Source organism: Puma concolor, chromosome F2, assembly GCF_028749965.1.
Source record: "Puma concolor isolate L17-30 chromosome F2, mPumCon1.1.hap2, whole genome shotgun sequence".
Classification (NCBI taxonomy): Eukaryota; Metazoa; Chordata; class Mammalia; order Carnivora; family Felidae; genus Puma; species Puma concolor.
This window is the reverse complement of record NC_141684.1, coordinates 76,933,341-76,945,742: the sequence shown is the minus strand read 5'-3', so window position 1 is coordinate 76,945,742 and position 12,402 is coordinate 76,933,341.

Below are 12,402 nucleotides of genomic sequence, written 5' to 3'. Positions count from 1 at the left end.
AAATATATATTTTTAATAGTTCCTCCTAATATATGTTTTCTAATTATTTACCTTTATGGATATTTAAAGTGTTTTTCTCCATGTAGGAGCCTGTCTTTTCATATAATCTGAATGGTTAGAATAATGGCGTTCCTTTAATGTGGACCTCATACGTCTGTTAGTATGGTCTTGGCTTGGAATACATGTTGTAGGGCATTGCTATTGGACTTTTGGTATTCATTAAGATCATTCAGGATATTGTATTCAGATCCTTTCACTGAAAAATATATAACTGATGTTTTGAACCAAAATGTGGACCTTTACCTTGATACCAGTTAATTTTTATTTTTTTTGATATCAGTCCAACATTCTAACATGCTGAGATAGTTTTGATTATTTGATGTTAGCTCTCCCTACCAGCTTTATGCTTTCTGTGCTCTATATAAATGCCTTAAGTCAAGAAACTGAGAAATTTGTGAATAAAATAATACGGTTCATGTTAAGTTTGTAGAAATAGATATTTTTATATAGTAAGATACCTATGGAGAGATGACTTTACCTTATTTTTTTTCCAGATGATTTTGCAGTTAAATAGCCATTTTTCTGATACTGTGTATCAGATATTAATGGGCATTAGTGGGCTTTACATTTTAGTATATAAATAGTTATTTTTTTCAATGTTTATGTACTTATTTTGAGAGAGAAAGGGAGGGAGTGTGTGTGCACATGTGAGGGAGGGGCAGAGAGAGAGAGACAAAGAATCCCAAGCAGGCTCTGTGCTGTCAGCATAGAGCTCAAGGTGGGGCTTGATCCCATGAACTCTGAGATCATGACCTGAGCCAAAATCAAGAATTGGACAATTAAAGGACTCAGCCATCCAGGCACCCCTACATTTTAGTATAAATCAACTTTTTTCAAACACTGTCTTGAAAAAGTACACAAAAATTTACGCAATTTGTTTTTTTATGCCCACACTCTGATGGTGATTCATGCTTTTAGTGAAACTTAACTTTAAACAAAATTTTTTTAAATGTTTATTTTATTTTTTTGAGAGACAGAGCATGATTGCAGGAGGGGCAGAGAGAAATGGAGACACAGAATCGAAAACAGGCACCAGGCTCTGAGCTGTCATCACAGAATCTGATGCAGGGCTCAAACCCACGAACTGTGAGATCATGACCTGAGCTGAAGTCGGATGCTCAACTGACCGAGCCACCCAGGTGCTCCAAGTGGACCTTAACTTTGTTCAATCCATGAACTATTAGAATCAGCTAATTTGTTATTTTATTTCTGTATTTTTTTTCTTTTCTCTTAGAGCTTTAAGAGACCAGCAATGGTAGCTTAGGGTTTGTTTATTTTTCCTTTGGGCCGAGTCAACCTGAGTGGTGCTTAATTAAAGTGTTCTGTCACCCCTATGAAGTACATTTTTAGTCATTTGGGTACATTTTAGGCACTGTAGATTTTATTCAGGGAGACCCTGAAAGAGTCTGTCAGTTAATTCAGAGTCACCATCAAATATTCTCCCAGCTTAGAATATTTTAAACCTCTAGTCAACAATAGCAAATGCTTTTATGGTTCTCAAATGGATACGTTTATGGTCTGAGACTAATGGACTTTGGTTTATTTCCAGAAGATCAGGGCATTAGATGGAATTCATATTTAATTGATAGCACAACTTTGATACATTATTCTATATGATAGAGTCTACCATATTAAGTCATCAGCTTTTATGACATAAGTGCATGCCAATGATATGCATGTTCGTGCAAATGTGTTATGTTTGTGAAAACGTTAGAGAATGAAGAAGAGGTTTTAGAGAACATTAATTTTTTTCAGATGGAAGCAGACAAACTACAAGCATGCACACATGTGCATGAATGTGTATGTACTTGCATATGAATACCCAAAAAAACTAAAACCAAGTAAAGGTGGTCTATTGGCCCTGTTCCAGGCTCTGTTTACACACTATTCAGTGTTCATTGTTTGTTCACTGGCCTCCCTGCGTTTCACGCTAATCTTTCTTTTATTTTTAGAGAGAAATTGAGAGATGGGGGGGCAGAGAAAGAGTGAGACAGAGAATCCCAAGCAGGCTCCACACCCTCAGCCCAGAGCCCAATGTGGGGCTCGATCTCATGAACCATGAGATCATGACCTGAGGCAGAATCAAAGGTCAGTCGCTTAACCAACTAAGTCACCTAGGCGCCCCCACATTGATCTTTCTAACAGATCGTATCACCACCACACTTTAGAATCTTGACTGGTTCCCTATTGCCTGCACAAAGATGTGTCAGCTCCCTTCCAAGTTGCTCAATGCCTTTCATGATCTCACTGTTTCTCCTTTTCTCCCATAACGTCTCATGGGATGTCATGTTTAACCACTTATCACCGTGTGCAGCTCTTCTTTATGCCTGCTGTTTGAAGCCTTTGTACATATTGGGCATGTACGTATTGGGGAAGTCCTTCCCTTCCTCTTTCTACAAAATTCTTTTTTTTTTTTTTTAATTTTTTTTCAACGTTTTTTATTTATTTTTGGGACAGAGAGAGACAGAGCATGAATGGGGGAGGGGCAGAGAGAGAGGGAGACACAGAATCGGAAACAGGCTCCAGGCTCTGAGCCATCAGCCCAGAGCCTGACGCGGGGCTCGAACTCACGGACCGCGAGATCGTGACCTGGCTGAAGTCGGACGCTTAACCGACTGCGCCACCCAGGTGCCCAACAAAATTCTGCTTCACCTCGTATCTTTCTCCATGAGGCTTTTACTGCCCACCCCTCCACAGTTAACCACTCCTCATTCTGCTGTATCTAAACTTCGTAGTACTTCTTTTGTTGTCTGAGAATGCGTCTACGTGTTTGAAATCCAAATATTTATATGTTTGTCTTCCCTACCAGGTAGTGTGTATCTTTGAGGTGAGACTCTCATTTATTTCATTTATCTTTCAAACACTTCATCTGTGCGATTAATTTTTAGAGAGCAATGAATCTGACACAGTGCCCAGCAAATAATAGGAACTAAATAAAATTTTCTGGAATTGAGTAAAAATGATCTTTTTAGATGACTCAGACATTCATGAAATACTGAGTAAAGGATTAGCATCCTAAATAGTTTATCCTCCTAACCTAGATCACTGATTATTCTCTGGCACTCATAGATGTGCTATGGAGTTTTCATCAGTAGAGATCTGATTGCCCCCTCGTCTAGCGTCTGAGAAAATTCCAGTGTGTGTGTGAGGTTCCTGATCATGGTTGACCAGAAGCAGCAGGCAAGGCAGTTAGGTGTTCACATACAATATTTACATTTTGAAAATTAGATTGTGTCATAAAATTTTGTTGGACCAAGTTTTGTGCTCTTTTCCGGGTCAGTTACCTTTGACATTGCATCCAGCCTGGCATGGGATTCAAACCTAGTTTGCCAGTTCTGCTACTGCCTGTTATCAATCTGGGCCAAATACTTAACCTCTGCGTCCCAGTTTGTCCACTTGTTTAGTAGGGGACAGGACCTCATAGAACTAGTGTGAGGTTTGAGTAAGGTTGACATAGTAATAAATGTTAAGTTTTTAGGACCGTCCTTAGCACAGAATAAAATGTGTCTTGGTGAATTGTGTTTAGATACACCTATCCAGCTTGGAGTACAGAGGCTTTGGAGGGAGACATTCCATCCTTTACTTACTGTATGATTAGGGCATATAAGCCTCTGCCTCTTTTCCCCATCTTAAAATGAGTATCATAATTTGACTTGCCTCATGGAGTGAGAAATGAATATGAAGCATCCAACACAGAGCCTAGCTTATTGTAGGAGCTTAATAGATGCTAATTATTATTACGATTGAAGGAGAAATGCCTGCCATTACAATGACGGAAATTACCCAGGAGAGTAAAGAGGCGGCAACTTTAGAAAATGAAGGCCAGTTCTTTCTTAGCATGTACAATTTTGGGGGTGTAGTTTTTATTTTAAAATTTGTTTGTTACAGAAGGAAATAATTACCGTAGCCCCTCCTCATCTGCAGGGGATATGTGCCAGGACCCCCGGCAATGCCTGAAACCCCGGGTAGTACTCAACCCTATACATGTGATTTTTTTCTATCCACAATACCTATGATGCTGAAGTTTAATTTAGAAACGAGGTACGGTAGGATATTAACAATAATTATAAAACAGAATAATTATGAAAGTTTAGTATAATGAATAAAGTTGTGCGAATGTCGTCTCTCTCAAGATGCCTTCTTGTACCGTACTCGCCCTTCTTGTGATGAGGTGAGGTGCACGACACAGACACTGACCTAGCATTAGGCTACTGTTGACCACGTGACCAGACATCTGCTTCCTGACCTTAACTGACCGCAGGTAACTGACACCCGGGGAAGACAGAACTACAGATAATGGGGGACTACTGGCGTTATTTGCCAGGTTTGGTCATCACTGTTGATGCTGTGTTGATGAGATCCGAGGTGCTGCTGAGGGTTGCCTATAACTTCAAACCACAGGATTAAAGGGAGGAAGAGTCGGGGAAGTGACGGCTTCAAGGCACTTTAACCGCTCGTCGTGAGAAAGTTGATCCCCTTACCTAAGTCTGGGATATTTCTACACGGACGTGTCAGTCAAGAATTCGTGTGCTGCTGGGGGCAATCCAGCCACCAGGGCAGAGTGGCCGGGAGATGCTGTCAGCTCTGCGTGCCCCGGCATCTCCTTGGATGAGGCGACAGGCAGAAGAGACGGTGGCTTCGGCTGGGGCCTCCATTCCTAAGCATCTCTTACCAACACAGAGCAGCCGTCTGGGAAGTGCTGGTTGACGGGGGCTGCCGAGTCCCTGTCCTCACAGACTAACCTGTGCTGAGCACGTGTGCAAATTCCACCTTAAGCTTTAAATCCTTTCATTGCTTTCTCTAGTGGGGCATTTCTTTTTTGCCTAGAAATATTTCAGAAGAATTTCCTCTCCCCTCCATTTGCCATTTTTACACCTGACTTGAAAACGGGTGTTAATTCCACTTTTTTTTTGTTTTTTTGTTTTTTTTTTTTTGGTTTCTTTACATTGTAGTAGTTCTGTGTGAAAGTCTGTAAGCCAGGCGGGCAGCTTTATGACAAATCTGTGGAGACAGAACTGCAAATTCTGGCACACGCCCGGGTTGTAGCGTTGAGGACAGGTGAAAAATGGCCGGGTGTGTCAGATGTTTATTGTTCTAATTCAATCTCCTTCAGTAGTTCAGTCGCAGTTGACCAGAACCTTGCTGTGAGCAGACCAGCACAAATCAACTCCCTGGAGGTGTGGCAGTTCAGTGCCTCCCCGCCCTGCCCTCCCCTGCGCTGGTTTTGATGTCCTTGGGCTTCAGGTGACAAAGGATTCTGTCAGCCTGATGTTGCATCTGATCTGCCGCTAATGCCTTTCTTCCCCCCATAGAAGAAATCAGGCCTTCCCAAAGCAGTAAGTCTCTTCTCTCAGAAGATGAATGGAAAGTGTTAGTGCTGACGGGAAATAGAGGGACTCAAGCCAATGTCACACTCTGGGTGTATGGAGATGAAGGAGTCACTGGACCAATAAGTCTTCGCAAGGACAGCCCAGAGGAGCTTTTCCTTCCAAGACGGGAGGATGAGTTTCAGGTAAACAAGACTGGCGGTAATATTGCCTTTTCAACATCCTAAATTTATTTCTGTAATACAGAAGGGTGTGACTGCGTGTGGAGGGGGGAGTGGCTATGGGGGTGTCCTGTATAAAATCTCTGGTCTGTGAAAATCCCCACGAGTTATCCTAAAGCCTATTGGAATCATTGGAGGAAACATTTTTTTCCTGACATATGTTATATAAGCAAAGAAAGTTGTAGAAGAAAATTGGTTCTTTCTTCCTTCCTTCCTTCCTTCCTTCCTTCCTTCCTTCCTTCCTTCCTTCCTTCCTTCCTTTCTTTCCCTTTCTTTCTTTCTTTCTTTCTTTCTTTCTTTCTTTCTTCTTTTGAAAATTGGTTTCTTTAAAGCAGTTAGTTTTAGGCCATTGCCTTGAAACTGGCCCCATAAACCATCAGCCTCAACTCAAATTATAACCAGGTTATAAGCCATTTAGAAATTCTTCTGGTAATGAAAACCTGTTTTTTGTAACTTGCGTATACTTTGAGATGTCACTCAGCTGAACAGTATGGATGTGAGATCCTTTTCTTGGCATCTTCAGAGGCCATATTTTGAAGCTCTGCCCGTGCCCGTCGGAGTATCTCTCTTGGCATCAGAGAACAAGGGGCTGTTCTTTTGTTCAATGGGCTGTTGTTTTGAGTGTCACTGGTTGCCTCTCCTAGTTCCTCAGGGCTTTGGACAAACTTCAGTTGGGACGATTACATTCCACTTCACTAATTCGCCCCCACCCCCACAGAGTGCACTGTTAAACAGCAGTTGTTCTCCTGGAGAATATTCCTTTTGTATCCTAAGGCTGGGTAGAGCATACAGAATGATCGAGGCCAACTCAAATCACCAGGAAGCCAAGGCTGCTTGAGGCCACAGGACCTAGAAGTCATGCAGTCATGAAAGAGCACATGGGCTCAATGCACAGGCAGTCGTACCTTATACAACATATGCATTTCAAAAGATTATTTGAGGATGATTATTTAGAACTCAGAAGGCTTGTGTGGTTAGATCCCTAGGCTACCCCACACAAGCCTATCATTACTCATAATGTACCTGTGACATATGAACTTATGTGCTGGTAAATCTGTGACTGGTTTTTCTGGAAAAATGTTCCCAGATTCCAATTTTAGAATGGATGGTATAGATTCTCAGTCTTGATGGCACTTTGGAATCACCTGGGAGCTTTAAAAACTGCTGATGCCCGGCTCCACCTCCAGAGCTTCTGGTTTGTTTTGTTTAGGGAGCGGCCTGAGCACTGAAGCTTTCAGAGGCTCCCCAAGTGATTCTAAAGTGAAACCAAGGGTGAGTAGCCCCGTTATAGCACTAGACTGCAAATCTGGTGAGCGGGATTTGAGTCCTAGCTTACCGTATATTCACAGTGTGACCTTGACCATGTCATTAATTATTTTTCTCCAGGGCAGCATTATTTTTACATACAGAATGGAGGCAATGGTATCTGGCTTTCCCCCCAAATTTCACAGTGGTCTGAAATTTATAAGAGAAAGAGAAAATACATATACATTTAAAAAATTCCGTTGACCCCTAAGGAATGTAGTAAATTGATTAAGAATAGAGGCGTTGGAGTCATGGAAGCCAGGTTCAGAGCCATATTGACCACTTGTTAGTTCTGTGACCTGGGACAGATCGCTTCACCTCATCAATCTTCAATTTCCTTCTTAGTAAAGAGTGGGAGCGAGGTAATACTACTAACTTTAAAGAAATGTTTGGGAATGTGCGTCTCGGGATCTGCCCCCGGTAGATAGGAAGTATTCTACTAACTACAGATATTGCAGCATCAGCATGTTTCCTCCTAGCTTCTATTTACTGTGAAGTGCGAGCAGGGACTTACCCAGCTCCAAGCTGCTGCCTCAGGGGCAGAGATGGATACGAAAGCTCCCTAGGAGTCTAAGGCCTTGTGGACCCGGACCAGCAGCACGGGCTTCACCCGGAAGCTCGTTAGACACGCAGAATCTCAGGCCCCACACCACATCCACTGAATCGGAATCTGTATTTTAACAAGATCCCCAGGTAATCTGTGTAGACACTAATGTTTGAGACGCACTGGTCTAGGGTTTAAGGAGCGATGGGGACTCTTGGTAGTCTGAGAACCTCAAGTTAGGATGAGCCAGCTCATTCCTCTTCATTCTCACTTTTGTGGGCATTGACTCCCTTGTTCTTTTTCACTGGCATCATCTGCATCCTCTGAATTAGTCTTTTATCCTCTTTTCCTTCCTTCCAATTCCAAAGTGAACACATGGCTTTTTTTTTTTTTTTTTTTTTTTTTTTTTGTGTGTGTGAGAACAGTGTGACATTTCTGATCAGACAGGCTTGGGACCGAGTTTTACTTTTGGACCCGTGTATCCAGCTGTACGTCTTTAGATACATCACTTCACCTCTTGGTGTCCTTAAAGGGCCTTACTCTTCACAGAGCTATGTACAGATTGGAAGAGACCATACATACCTAGCACTTGCCCCCTGGCTGGCGCGTAGCCGAGGTCATTGCATGGCAGTTGCATTCTCCGGAAGTAACGGGAAGGCAGTCATGAAATCGTATAGTCCTTTATGTTTTCACTTAGAATTTATGGAAAGAGAAGGTTTATACTTATGTGCTAGTAGGTTCTTGGGGCAGTGAAAGTGTACTTAATGGCCAGCTTAACTTTCAGAGAGAAAGTAGGCCGGCAGTTTGGGATAGCTTCTTACTTTCTCTGGTGGGAAGAGCTAGCTTCTGCGTTTGCCACTGAGACCAGCTCTGGGAATGAGAAAGTGGGGGATTAACAGCTTCTTTTCCTCCCTCCCAGTCGGTGCCAGTCAGTGCCCAGTCAGTGCAACCGCCTCAGGGCCGGTCTAGCGGCTGCAGTTTGTGGGGGAAAGTGGTGGTGATGGACCCTTAAAAGAGAGAATTTCTGAGTGTGGGAAATGGGCATGGAAGAGGAATGCTGATGGCTTCTGGGTCACTTGACTGTCCCAGCTCTTTTGGGGTCTAGTTCATAGGTGGGCAATGATAGAAGTCAAGTATAATATGCAAGTGCCTACTTATATTCATATCTCTAGTCTGTGGAGGTAGATGAGCACCTGTAGTAGAAATAATGGCAGTGGCTATTATTTAAGCTATTAACCAGCAAGGTGGTATATTGCCCTTTTTAATCCTCACAGTTAAGTGTCCTGGACATATGTTGTTGTGCTGAAAATGTCTGCTTACAAATCTGTCTCTCTTACTAGACTGTAAATTCCTCAAAGTTAGGGACTGTGCCATCATTTTAATCTTTGGATACCTGTAGACTTGCACAATGCTTACGTTACACATTTATTTAGTTAACTTGAAAATTGCATGCAGGAGACATTATGTCTGTCCAACAAATAAAGAAATTGACATCCAGAGATATACGATACCATATTTTATTCAGGTTACAATAGCCAGGATACCAGTTGAACTCAAAATGATCCCAAAGCTGATTCTCTACAATGCTACCTGGATTAACAAATACTCTTGGGCCATGTCAGAAACTAACCAAGTATACATACACCGTGGGCAGCTTTGTTTCTTATCCTTGAACTTGGAACATCTACGTCTTAGCTTGCAAGTCAAACAAGAGAGGATTTTCAGAGTAAAAGCAAGTTCTAGACTCACTGGTACTTTTCCTTGAGTGTGTAGAAATAGCTATATTTAGCTTTGATGAAAGTTGCTTTTTGTCTTTTTAAAATAAGAGCCCATCTTTGGGCTCAGCTCAGAAGATGTTGGCTTCCAATGAGAAGTGTGTGGTAATCAGAGAGCTGAGCATATGTATGTTCTTTATCTTATTCTTTCATCTGACTCCTTCTGCATATTTTTAGTCAAGTCTTGTGATGTTTCTGCTTCATATTCTGTCTGTGGAGTCCACCAGTGGCTTCTTGTGAAGACTTCATCGCTAGACTCTGAGGGGGTCCCTGGGAGCCTTCCAGTTATTAGGAAGAAAAGGTGCATTTAGTAAGAAGAAGAAAACAAAATTTTTAATATGCTTAATTTGAACATTCTGCTAATTGTTTCTTCTTTGCATTTCATTCAGGTTGAAATAAGAAGCGTTGGAAAGATCTATAAGATAAGGCTAGGACATGATGGGACTAGCGAGCAGCCCGAGTGGAGCTTACAGAGGGTAATGGTTTTTATTTTGTGCTTAATATTTACTCGATTATGAAAAGAAGGAAGCAGACTTTTTAAAACAATGAGAAAGATAGCATATTTTCCAATTGTTGTAAATAATGTGAACAATTTTTTTTTGTTTATAACATTCTAAACAAATATGGCTCATCTTTGTGAGGTTTTTAAAAATAGTATTTTTATAATTATATTTACAAAGGCAATCTGTGTTCATGGAAGATCTGAAGAATACATTAGTATATAAGAAAAAAAATGATTTGTTACTCATTGATCATTAGATGACCACTGGGGTTGTTCATTTTCTTCCAGTCTTTTTTCTATGAATCCCTCTCTTGAACTCACTTTCTCTCTACATACACATACTCATGTAATTATATATAAATGTATATATTACATACTTGAACACATGAATGTACGAATATTATACACACACACACACACACGCACACATACTCACACATTTATGTATATTTTGTTCCTTTAATGAAATTGAATCATGCTATGTATTACATTGGGATTCTGTCTTTTCTTTTTTCTTTTTTCTTTTTTAGTTAATCATGGCAATAATGACAGCAGTAATAATGTGTATGCTAAGTTCTTACCATATGCTAACTGCTTTACAGATACAACCATACTTTTGTTGCCTAAGCAACTCTTTGATTTAGGTACCATTAATGTCTTTTTTTTATAGAAGAGAAAACTGAGGCTCCATAAAGTGAAATAATTTGGCTGAGATGACTTAGTAAAGGTATTATTGTATGTTACACTACAAGAATGGAGATATTTTTTAAATTAAAAAAAATTCTATTTGAGTATAGTTGATACATAATATTACCGAGATCTTAAGCAATATCATTGGGCCTTAAGTTTGTTTTCAAAAATAGATGGCAATTAAATTTTTAGAAGCCATAAGGTTTCTGTATGGAAGCATAATTATTGTGGAGATGCCGTGGTTCGATTTCTATAACATCTCTGCTTTCTAGCTTTAAATACTATGTCTGTCACTGATTCATTTATAGTACATGATATATTATTTTAACATGTTTGAGGTTTAAAATTTTTAATAAGTTTGTTAGAATCTAGCGAGTCTATCATTTTTCCATTTAAAATGTTTCTTGGGGTGCCTGGGTGGCTCAATCAGTTAGCATCGGATTCTTGATTTTGGCCCAGGTCATGTCTCCCGGTTTGTGAGATTGAGTCCTGTGTAAGGTTCCTTGCTGACAGCCGGGAGCCTGCTTGAGATTCTCTCTCTCTCCCTCTCTTGTGCCCCTCCCCTGCCCACCCACCCACCCACACACACACTCTCTCTCTGTTTCAAAATAAATAAAGTTAAAATAAAACGTTTCTTAATCTTATCTGTGATTTTTGTTATGTATCCTTGATTATATTTTGAAAGTAAATGAGAAAATGTCAAATCTGCTGAAATGTTCATTGTTGCATTTCTTAACACATAACTAATATGATGAAAACTAGTATTCTTATAGTACAGGAACAGGTAAGTATGTTCCAGTCGGTTGGACAAGACGTATTTTCTGAGTACCTAATATATGCCCTCCATCGCGCTAAATGCTGTAGAGAGTAGGAAGAGGCTGTATGTTGGCTGTAAAGTTTCTCTGTTCAGCAGCATTCAGTGGTTTCAGAGGACACACAGAAAGGAACCCTTTAAGAGGATGCAAACCTCCACGGAACCTGCACAGTCTCACACAATTATGAAATCTGTCCTTGTGAATTACTGGGAAACGGGACTCAGACGTTTTAGGAAGGAGCTCCCGTGAGCTAAGTTGGCCTGTTGTCGCTGGTGGAGCTTTGCTGTCTCTGGGCCTCGAAGTGAGAAGGCTGTTCAGAGGTGCAGCAGTAGTGATCCTCCAGCTGGGGGGAGGCAGCCCCAGGAAGGGCGCTCGGAGGAGGGTGTGCTCGGTCCTTGGAACAAAAGGAGGCATCGCCCACCCTTGGGTTGGTGGCACAGGTTTCTGTGAAGAGCAGATCCGTCAAATCAGCACACGAATTGAGTGACTAGACCTGATTGAATCACCAAAGTGATGTGGAATGAGGGAACTCGTCCTGTGACTTAATTTAAACATGTTTTCCACTTCAAATTAACTTCCTATGTATGAAAATATTACAAGAATGGAATAAAAACTGACTTTACTCAGAGCCCCGTTAACAATACACCCCATTTGCTTTATCGTTCTCTGTTGAAATATCTGTGTGTGTGTCTGTGTGTAGTTTTTAGTCATTTGAGAGATGGTTACAGACATGCTGCCCAGCGCCCCTTAAGTTTTCAAGGTTTGTTTCCCCCAAACAGGGATTCGGTCCAGGATAGTGTGTTGTGTTTAGTTGTCCTGCTTCCCTAATCTCCTTCAGCGTGGAAGGATTCTTCTGTCTGTCCTTGTCTGCCGTAACCTTGATATATTTGAAGAGTACAGGCCTATTCCTTTGCAAAACGCCTTTCAATTTGTGTTTGTCATGATTAGGTTCAAGTTTCTCATTCGGGGCAGGAGTTCCAAGAAGGGATGGTGTGTTCTATTCAGTGCCTCACATCTCCAGGGACACAGTACCATTTCTTCCCGTTCCTGGGGATGCTCACTTGGACCAGTTGGTCAGATTGGTGTCTATCGCAGTTCTTCAGTGTAAAATTCTGTGTATTTTGTACTTATTAATTAATGATTAATTAATAGTATTCTGTGGG